Genomic DNA, 10,300 nt, shown 5'->3' with positions numbered 1-10,300 from the left:
GGGCATAGGTGGGGTAAAAAATCACAGATTGAAGGGTGTGTTGGTTGGATTTGGTATTGAATATGTTCTGAGTAATATGCAAGGAATTTTTTTATTATTTTACTTGATGCTCACAAAATTATGACACTATCCTTGGATGTATGGATTTTTTTTTAAACTGAGTTATGTTGTGGTTAATTAATGTACTGAAGATCATAGAGATATGTAGTGACATAGCTTGTGTTAAAAACTAAGTCTAATTGATATTTTAAAAATCCTCTTTTCTATGTGCTAGTTTTTATCAGTTAAATAGTTTTTAATTCAATCCAGACATCTGGTGAGACGTAAACTATTACCAAAATAATTTCTAATTTACCTTGGTCCATCTATAATTGCTCATTTCCCAGTAGCCTAAGAATACAAAATCACAAAAGAACAAAAAGTAAAATATGAGCCTATTTACATCATCAAAAGAGAGAATTTCCTCCCCCTCAAAGCTGTAACCAACTAGAAAAGAAATAAAAATCTGCAAACTTCCTTTTTCAAAAGCTCACCAATTGCAAGGACAGCTTAGAGTGAAATGTTATGTGTAGTTCTTCCTAGAGACGGAAACACCTGAAATGCATTTACTAAAAGCTACAGTTTAAGTATGTAAACAAATATCACTATGGTAGGAGGGACAAAAAGATACAAACGGTAAAAGTATCTAAGACCTAAAGAATAAAGACAGCAAACAAACATTGTGAATTGTACTTATATTAGGGTAAAGTAAATAACTTTTAGTAGCTAAGTCAGTTACTTTAGTTTGTTCACCTAGATGAGTAACACTAAGTCATTTAAATCATTGAGGCTCTAACTTTTCAAAATGTTCTTGCTAAATAAAACTGGGTTAAAAATATGGAAAATTATAAAATCCCTTTTAGGTATGTCCAAAAGAAATTTTATAGCTATTTTTAAAAGAAAATAAAAATGAATTCTTCTTTTGATTATGTCTTTTTGAGATAACATGAACTGTGTTGTAAGTCAACAAACATCAATACCACATAATGTACAAGTAGTCCTGACAATCTCAAAATCTCATCTTAATGTACTTAACATGTGACTTGAAAAACAATAGCCTGGAACTGGGCAGGATATTTGGATATACCATAACAGGACAGAGATTTAACTTTCTAAAAATGGTAGATCCTAGTATTAACAAAGGCTCTTAATTGTTAAGAACAAAAATTATTGTGAACAAAAATCGTTGAGATTCTTAAAAGTCATAGCCAATGTTCTAGAATATGTAACTGATTCTTTTATGACCTGAGTTAAAAGAATCACAAGCTTTCTTTTTTTCCCTCCACAACTGGTTGGCTGTCAGGACACAGGTATTGTGAAAACCACTGCTAAATCTAGGCCAAAATGGGAAAGGAAAAGACTCATATCAACATCATTGTTATTGGACACATAGATTTTGGCAGGTCTACTAGTACTGGCTGTCTGATCTACAAATATGGTGGGATCTACAAAAGCACCATGGAAAAATTTGAGAAGGGAACTGCTGAGATAGGAAAGGGCTCCTTCAAGTATGCCTGGGTCTTAGATAAACTGAAAGCTGAATGTCAATCAACATTGACATCTCCTTATGGAAATTTGAAACCAGCAAGTATTATGTGACCATCACTGATGCCCCAGCACACAGAGACTTTACCAAAAACATGATTATGGGCACATCTCAGGTTGACTGTGCAGTCCTGATTACTGCTGCTGGTATCAGTGAATTTGAAGCAGGAATCTCCAAGAATGGGCAGACTTGTGAGCATGGCCTTCTGACTTACATATTGGGTGTGAACAACTAATTGTTGGTGTTAGCAAAACGGATTCCTTGGAGCCGACCTACCGCCAGAAGAGATATGAGGAAATTGTTGAGAAAAGCAGCACTTACAATTAAGAAAATTGGTTACAACCTGGACATAGCAGCATTTGTGCCAATTTCTGGTTGGAATGGTAACAACATGGTGGAGTCATGTACAAACCCACACCTTGGTTCAAGGGATGGAAAGGCCCCTGTAAAAATGGCAAATGCCCGTGGAACCATATTGCTTGAAGCTCTGGATTTTATCCTGGCCCCAACTTGTCCAGCTGACAAGGCCTTGTGTCTGCCCCTTGTGTTCTATTCCCAGGACGGCTACAGAATTGGTGGTATTGGTACTATTTCTGTGAGTCAAGTGGAGACTGGTGTTCTCAAACCTCACAAGGTGGTCACCTTTGCTCCAGCCAATGTTACAACTGAAATAAGATCTGTTGAAATACACCATGAAGCTTTGAATGAAGCTCTTCCTGGGGACAATATGGACCTCAATGTCAAGAATGTGTCTGTCAAAGATGATTGTTGTGGTAGTGTGGCTGGTGACAGCAAAAATGACCCAACAATGGAAGCAGCTAGCTTCACAGCTCAGGTGATTACCCTGAACCATCCCAGCCAGACCAGTGCTGGATACGCACCTGTGCTGGACTGTCACACAGCTCACATTGCTTGCAAGTTGGTTGAGTTGAAGGAGAAGATTGATCACCATCCTGCAAATAAGCTGAAAAGTGGGCCCAATTTCTTGAAACCTGGTGATGCTGCCATCATTGATATGGTTCTTGGCAAGTCCATGTGTGTTGAGAGAGAGTCTCTGAGTAACCTTCTTTGGGCTATTTTGCTGTTCGTGACATGAGACAGATGTTTGTTGTGGGTGTCATCAAAGCAGTGGACAAGAAGGCAGCTGGAGGTGGCAAGGTCACCAGGTCTGCCCAGAAAGCTCACAAGGCTAAATGAATATTACCCCCAATACCTGCCACCCCATCTTCGTTAGTGCTGGAAGAATGGTCTCAGAACTGTTTGTCTCAATTGGTCATTTAATAGCAAAAAACTGGTTAATGATAACAGTGCATTATAAAACGTTCAGAAGGAAAGGAGAATGTTTTGTGTATGATAGTTTTAAGTTATTAGTTTTTAAAATCAGTGCTTTTCAAAATGGAAAAAACTTGGCCAAAAGTCTGTCATAGAATTTTGAGACACATTAAGACAAAATTTAATGAGAAAAAATGTCATTAGCTTTGTGTTTCAATTATGCTCCCAAATGCTCAGTAATCCTCAATCTCTGAGCTGGGATTTTAGGAACAAGGCTTAGACACTGGAATAGGGAGATCTGTGGCGTTTGGGACGTTTTTTAACGAGAGCTAAGTATCAGAATAGTTATTGTGCAGGTGATTAATTTGGCCCAGTAAGGACTGTCTAAGTGTATGTTCCTCTCTCCCTCATTGGTTCCTTCAGACCATCAGAACCGTCCTCGTGGATTGAATCATCATTTGTGAAAGAAGGCAAATTATATTTTATCAGCTACATGTAAAGTGAATTCCCAGAATGATATAATTTCACATAAATGTGCTTGAAGTTGTCTAAAATTGAGAGCATACTGAAATAAAATTTCCATTCTTGCTAGTTTCCAAATAGTAACGTTTTTCTTTAGAATATTTAAAAAAATCAGTCCGGTGCTTGTTCTAAAAATTTTATCAAAAAAAGGCTTTATTATTTATAAAAGGAAACACAAAATGACAAAATATAGAAGCAATTAAAAGAAGCAGAACTACATGTGCTTGAAAGACATTAATTGGTAAAGCTGTAGACTAAATTATCAGATTTCCTGATAGATAATGAACACTCATAAGTTTATCTAGTCTGTAGTTTATTTCTTGATAAATATAAAATGTAGAAATTCATTAGTATATATATATTTTTGATGGCATTAAGTTTAAGAAGCTAGCCTTAAATATTTTAATAATAGAATTTTGGTGACCAAGGACTTCCATAAGTTATTTTTATCTAGAAACATTTGTCAAGCAAAAAACAAATCCAGACTTAGTAGAGGGAGATTTTATCCAAAAGGGTAATTGCAAGGGGAAGAGATACCATTGCAACAGGACAAAAACTGTGACTCTAAGAGCTGAAAGGCTCAAGAGTAAGAGAAAAGAATTTTTTTTTACAGAGAGGACTAAAAAGAGCTAGAAAGAAATAGGTGTAGTGAAGGAGGATGAAAGAATGAAGTGACCAGACAGTAGATCAGAGAATATTTTACCCAAAGGCTGGCCTATTCTCAGGAGGGACTGTATGATGGCTTAAATTTAGGGAATTCTGGAAAGGAGCGAAGCATAAACACAACTGGATTAATAAGCATTTTGTTCCCATTGATCAGTGGGGACACACAATTCAGCTAATCATTTATGAGGCAAAGACTGGGAATTTGGATGGTCTTTGGCTTGTCATAAGTAAACAAAAAGGGCCGTCTGTGATTCCTACCTAAGGCATATGGGGAAGGGCGGGTCTTGGCAGTAAACCATTTCCCGGAACACAAAAGGTAGGGGGTTTCTTAATCTTTGCTGTCTAGGATTACAGGGCTTTGGTTAAATTTCAACTTTGTCACATATTAACATTCTTCAAATGACATTTCTTTTATTGATACTGTAAAAGTTGAAGACAATATTCATTTTAATTTAAAGTGTTTCTGATGAAAAGCCAGTGCAATATAATTTAAGTACTTTTTTTTAAGTTAATAAAGACAGTTTGGATAATCCAGAGTAATAACCAGTTAACATGTTGCAATAGTCTGACTGTTGGCTTCTCCTTCAAATTCATATGTTGAAACCCTAATGGCTAAGATGATGGTATTAGGAGCTGGGGCCTTTGGCAGGTACCTAGTCAGGAGGGTGGAGCTCGCGTGAATGGAATTAATGCTCATGCAAAAGAGCCCCCTTAGAGTCTTCTTCCATCATATGAGGACACAGAGAGAAGGCACTGGCTGTGAACCAGGAAGAGGGCCTTCACTAGAATGTGACCATGCTGGCACCTTGACCTCAGACTTCCTGGACACCAGGACTGTGAGACATATATTTCTGTTGTTTATAAACTACTCAGTCAGTCGTTATTTTGTTATATCAGCCCAAACAGACAAAGAAACATGTCTATCATAATCTCTCTCTCAAGTATCAAATTAACTCAAGCATTTGGCAAATGCGAGATTGATTAAATTAATGGTTATCCAAAAAACATTCAAAATGCTGAAGGTCTGTGTTTTTGGTTGGCCAGGGTTTGATGAGTTTTATCCCAGATTGAAAGAGATAAGTCATCCTTTGATCAAGAGTATTTAAATATTTGATATATTCTGGAAAATATGTTGGGAAAATGCTCTTTTATGCAAAGAGTAATCACTTATGTTTTCTAAGCACAAGAATAGTATTGGTAAATTGCATTTTTAAAAAATACCCAACACATCAGCAGCATGGAAGTTATATTGTAATAAAAAGATGTGTATGACACAGATTCAGATAGGGATACTCTCACTTAAAAACAATGGCCAACCAAAATACCTTCCTGCCCACTCAGATAAACAGATCTGATTTTTCTTAGATTCCTATACATACATTTAATTGAAATTCTAGAATTCAGTGTCTTACTATATGGATTTTTTTTCTTTGCTAGAAAAATGTTGACAATTAATCTTCAAGATCCTTCAAATAATCTTGGTGTGGACTCAGCGGCATTCCTAATTTTTCCAGGGCCAGGATATTAACGGGCCTCAAATGATCTATTCCATAGCCTTTCACTGAACATGTGTGTGACACTCATTGGAGATGTTAGTGAAAAATGTACTTCCTAAAAATTAGCCAAATAATGAGACAGGGAAGGGACAGGGAAGTAATAATAGACATGCTAATTGGGATAATATTATTTTCTGTTTAGAATCAATAAGCTATATACCCAATTGGATGGGATGAAGAAAGCACTGATAGAAGAGTGATGTCAGGAACATGGCTGAATAAGACTTTGCTTGCATCCTCTCTTCGACAACAATTTGGCATCCATCCAAGGAAAAAAAAGTACCTTTATGGGAACTTGGGGATCCACGTAGGAAACTGTGAAACCCTGGTGCAGTTCACAGAAATAGAGTCACAGATGTAGAAAACAAACTTATGGTTACCAGGGGGGAGAAGGGGGGATAAATTGGGAGACTGGGAGACTGCGACTCTACTCAATACTCTGTAATGACCCATATGGGAAAAAAATCTAAAAAAGAGTAGATATATGTAGGTGTATAACTCATTCACTTTGCTGTACAGCAGAAACTAGCACAACATTGTAAATCAACTATACTCCAATAACGATTTTTAAAAAAAGAGATCAAGGAGAGCCATTTTAAGAAGACAGGTTCCTATCCAGGCTCATTGACCATCCCGTCCTCCAGGCTACTGAGCAGGAAAGAGCTCCATACCCGAGGACTCCGTTACAGCCCCATTTGACTTGATTCTGTCACCAGCTCCATATGCCAAGGGACCTGGGAGCAGTCACACTCACCCGTGCACTGGGTGATAGGCATACAGAACTCAGTCTGGCTGTGGACCCTGAAATGGCTCTTGAACTGGCTCCAGCCCCTTTTGGCCAAGGTCTGGGAGCCCCTGGAGGTAAGCTTGCCAAACTCGGTGAGACTGTATACTCTGAAAAGGCCCTGTAACTGTGCTCATGTCCCAGTTGCAGTCTATAAGCAGTTTTGCTGGCCCGGGGGTCTAGGAGATAGTAACATCTGCTCCCCCAGAGAACCGCAAAAGGCCCTAGGTGCAGCTCGAGCTTCCTCACAGACACAGTCTGCCAGTCTGTCCCTGTCCTGAGGGTCCAGCTTCCAGTGCGAGTCACTCCTGTCTGTGCCTCTGGAGATCCTGCAAGGACCCTATACTGTGCACAGCCCCCTCCCAGTCACAGGCTACAGGCAGAGAGACCAGGTAGGAGACACATCTGTGCGTCAGGAAGCCCTGAAAAGCGTCTGCACAACAAAAGACACAACAGAATGAAGAGGCAACCTATAGAATGGGAGAAAATATTTGCAAACTACATATCGGATAAGGGATTAATATCCAAAATATATAAAGAGCTCATACAACTCAATAACAGAACAAGACAAAATAAAAAATGGGCAAAGGACTTGAATAGCTGTTTTTTCCACAGAAGACATACAGTGTTAGAATAGCAATTATCAAAAAGACAAGCAAACACATGTTGTCAAGAATGTGGAAAATAAAGGAACTCTTATGCACTGTTGGTGCGATTGTAAATTGGTATAACCACTGTGGAAAACTGGAGTATGGGCATTTCTCAAAAAGTTAAAAGTAAAGGTAACATTTGATACAGCAACCCCTACTTCTGGTGTATATTTGAAGAAAATAAAATCACTATCTTGAAGAGATATCTGCACTTCTTATGCTTGCTGCAACATTTTTCATGAAGCTAAAATCTGGAAACATCCTAATGGTCTACCAACCAATGACTATATAATAAATATGTGGCCTCTCCCTCTCTCTCTATCAATATGCTACATTTTATATATACAACAGAATATTATTCAGCCATAAAAAAAGAATGAAATTCTGCCATCTGAGGCAATGTGGATGGAACTTAAGGGCATTTTGCTGAGTGAAAAAAGTCAGGGAAAGATAAACACTGTATGCTCTCACTTACATATGGGATCTAGAAAAAAAAAAAAAAAAGCCAAACTCACAGAAACAGAGAGTAAAATGATGGTTACTAGCGTCCAGGAATGGAGGAGATGGGGACATTTAAAAGGGTACAAACTTCCAGTAATAAGATTAATAAATTCTGGGGATTTAATACTCAGAATTGTGTCTATACTGTATTATATACTTGAAAGCTGCTAAAGAGTAAGTCTTAAGTGTTCTCACCACACACACGCATACATGCACATGCACACATAGAGGTAATTATGTGAGGTGATGGAGGTGTTGACTAATCCTGTTATGGTAATCATTTCACAATTGATTCGTATATACAATCAACACATCACACACCTGAAACTTACACAGTGCTACATGTCTACACTCTCTCAATAAATCTGAGAGGGAATAAAGAAAGAGCAACAACAAAAAAAGCACTGATATTTAGTGTGAGGTTTTGGCTTAGACCAGTGGGTGCTGATGTTCATTAACTAAGATGTAATCATAAAAGAAGGAGCAGGTGTGGTGGACTTTCTCCAGTAAGTGGCATGAGAGGGAATGAGGAGTCCATGTCAGTGACATCTCTAGCACCTCTTGCTTCCTCTCTGCCCTCTGGTTCTCTTGGTCCAAGAGCAATAAAAAAAGTCAGTACCATGAGATGACATGAGATGACACAGCTGCTTGGCATCAAACAAACCATGCAGAAGCTGAAAGGCTGAAGAAAATTGTGTGGCATTCTTTTCGAGTTTTTTTTTTCTTTTGCCAGCCATCACTTTTAAGTTGCATTTCCTTTGTCCTCCGTTTTAATTATCGTCCCCTAACCTCTTTGCCTTTTCCCTTGGCATTTATTGTTAGTATTTCAGTCAAATTCTGTGTTCAGCCTTATTTATGATACTTAAAAGTAAATAATAGTTCTATAGTTGTATTAGTTTGTAAGCCTCAAATTCTTTCCTTAGTTTATCAATTTCCCTTTTCAACTCTTGTTCTACTTTGCTTAAATATTACCCCCTTGAGCTCTTATTTTTTAAATTTCATAACTGGAGCAATTTATTTCTATAGGCCACAAAACTTGTTATAAAAACTAGTGTTTTTATTATTTTTGCTTCTTATTCTTTGAGATACATTTTCCTATAGCCTGAATTTTTCATCTATCTTTGCACATATTGGTTTTTGTCATTTTGTTATTTTTTGTATATTTGCATAATCGTCATGCCATTCTCCTTAATTTTGCTCTTGTTTAAAGAGACATGCTCTATCTAAGCTTCCTCGTTAGTCCTCTGCAAAACAAAAGTGGATTATTTTTATTCCCATGTTTCCAATGCATTGTGAGGGCTGGAAAGTGTATTAAATCTACCATTTCGGGGTCCAAGGGCATAAGCCCCTTCTTGAGGACTTGACTTTGATCTCTCTTTTGAGGTTTTTTTTTTTCTTTTTTTTTTTCCTGTGTAACGTAATGCTCCATTTTTATTGGGGTATTCTATCATGATGGATTGATTCTCCTAAGCCTGAGGTAATTTCTCAATGTTCATGAATTTTTTAGCCAATGACTACCTTAGAGAGAGTTTGTTGTCATTTTTCAACATCACATGACTTCCCTCACCCATAATTACAGTTTCAAAAAGTGAAAAGCTTAGGGCATCTGTTGGCTTTGACACAGTTTTTATTAGTACATGACAGGAGCAGGGAGTCTCACTGGGAGCTCTCAGTGAGTCTCTGTTTCATACTCCTATTTGCTCTGTGGATTCCAGAATATTTACTTTCTCTTGCCCACAGTACTTTTTCGGTTATTATTTATAGTGGGAAGAATTAGCTATCTGTGGTTATGATAAATGCATTTTCTCTCTCTGCAGTTCTCCCAGACTGGAGAGAGAAAATTGTGAGCAGCTGTATCCCTTCTCCCTCTGTTGAGATAGTTTAGTATTGACTCTTGGACATATTTCAGGGACTCTTCCATGAGTACTGGGGAGAATTTCTGGATTTTGTCAGTCTTCCTTCACTCTCAAGTGCAGCTTCTGGGAAGGAAGGGCTTACATTTTAAAAATTAAAAATAGTTAATAAAATGTAATATCTACCATTCCCTTTACATGTTTTTTTTGAAACAACACTTAGGATTATTTCATTTCCAGGAGACTTCCTACTAGGCCTACACCTATTAAGGTTTACTTAATACAAGCTTAATTTAATGTCTTAACTTATAACATTCACTATTTTGTAGAAATACTTAGACTTACATAGCTTTTGATTTCAGCTGAATTTTCCTTGGAAAACTATTTTAAACGATTCACCAGGATTTATTTTTGTTTCATATCTAATAAATGCAGTCCTTCTGTTGCCCATTAAATTTTTATGGAGATAATCAAAATAGTTAAAGGTTGCTTGCTACAGCTGTGTAACATTAAAAAGAATAAAGAACTACTAATTACAATAATCAAAGCAGGAAATTGAGAGAAAACACTGAGATATATTGGGCTTATCACTGTTTTATTTAAAGACACACTTTAGATGATCTATTAAAGGTTATTTAATTAAGAGGAATAAGATTTCATGATCACAGATTTGAGTCAATTTGAGCAGAGAAATAGCAATGTTGAAATTGCTGTTCAGTTAATGAGACCAAGGCTTATCCAAACACAATATGAAGAGGAGATATTCAGGTTCCAAACTCAGTCTCCCAGTCTCATTAGTTACATGTTTAATTATAGAATTTGTACACTTTCCGAAACCCAAACCAATTACAACCTGTCTTTACTGAAACACTATTATTTCAGAAGTTCTTAAACTTTCTCTGTCCATGATA

At 37.2% G+C, this 10,300-nt stretch overlaps 1 pseudogene; it reads left to right on the top strand.

Moving 5' to 3' along the window:
• The first annotated feature begins 1,383 nt into the window (after positions 1-1,383).
• Positions 1,384-2,782, top strand: LOC130858770 (elongation factor 1-alpha 1-like; annotated as a pseudogene).
• The last annotated feature ends 7,518 nt before the right edge of the window (positions 2,783-10,300 follow it).

The sequence above is a fragment of the Hippopotamus amphibius genome, chromosome 1 (assembly GCF_030028045.1).
Source record: "Hippopotamus amphibius kiboko isolate mHipAmp2 chromosome 1, mHipAmp2.hap2, whole genome shotgun sequence".
Lineage (NCBI taxonomy): Eukaryota > Metazoa > Chordata > Mammalia > Artiodactyla > Hippopotamidae > Hippopotamus > Hippopotamus amphibius.
Note: the sequence above shows the minus strand (reverse complement) of the source record. Positions and strands in the feature narration are given on the sequence as shown.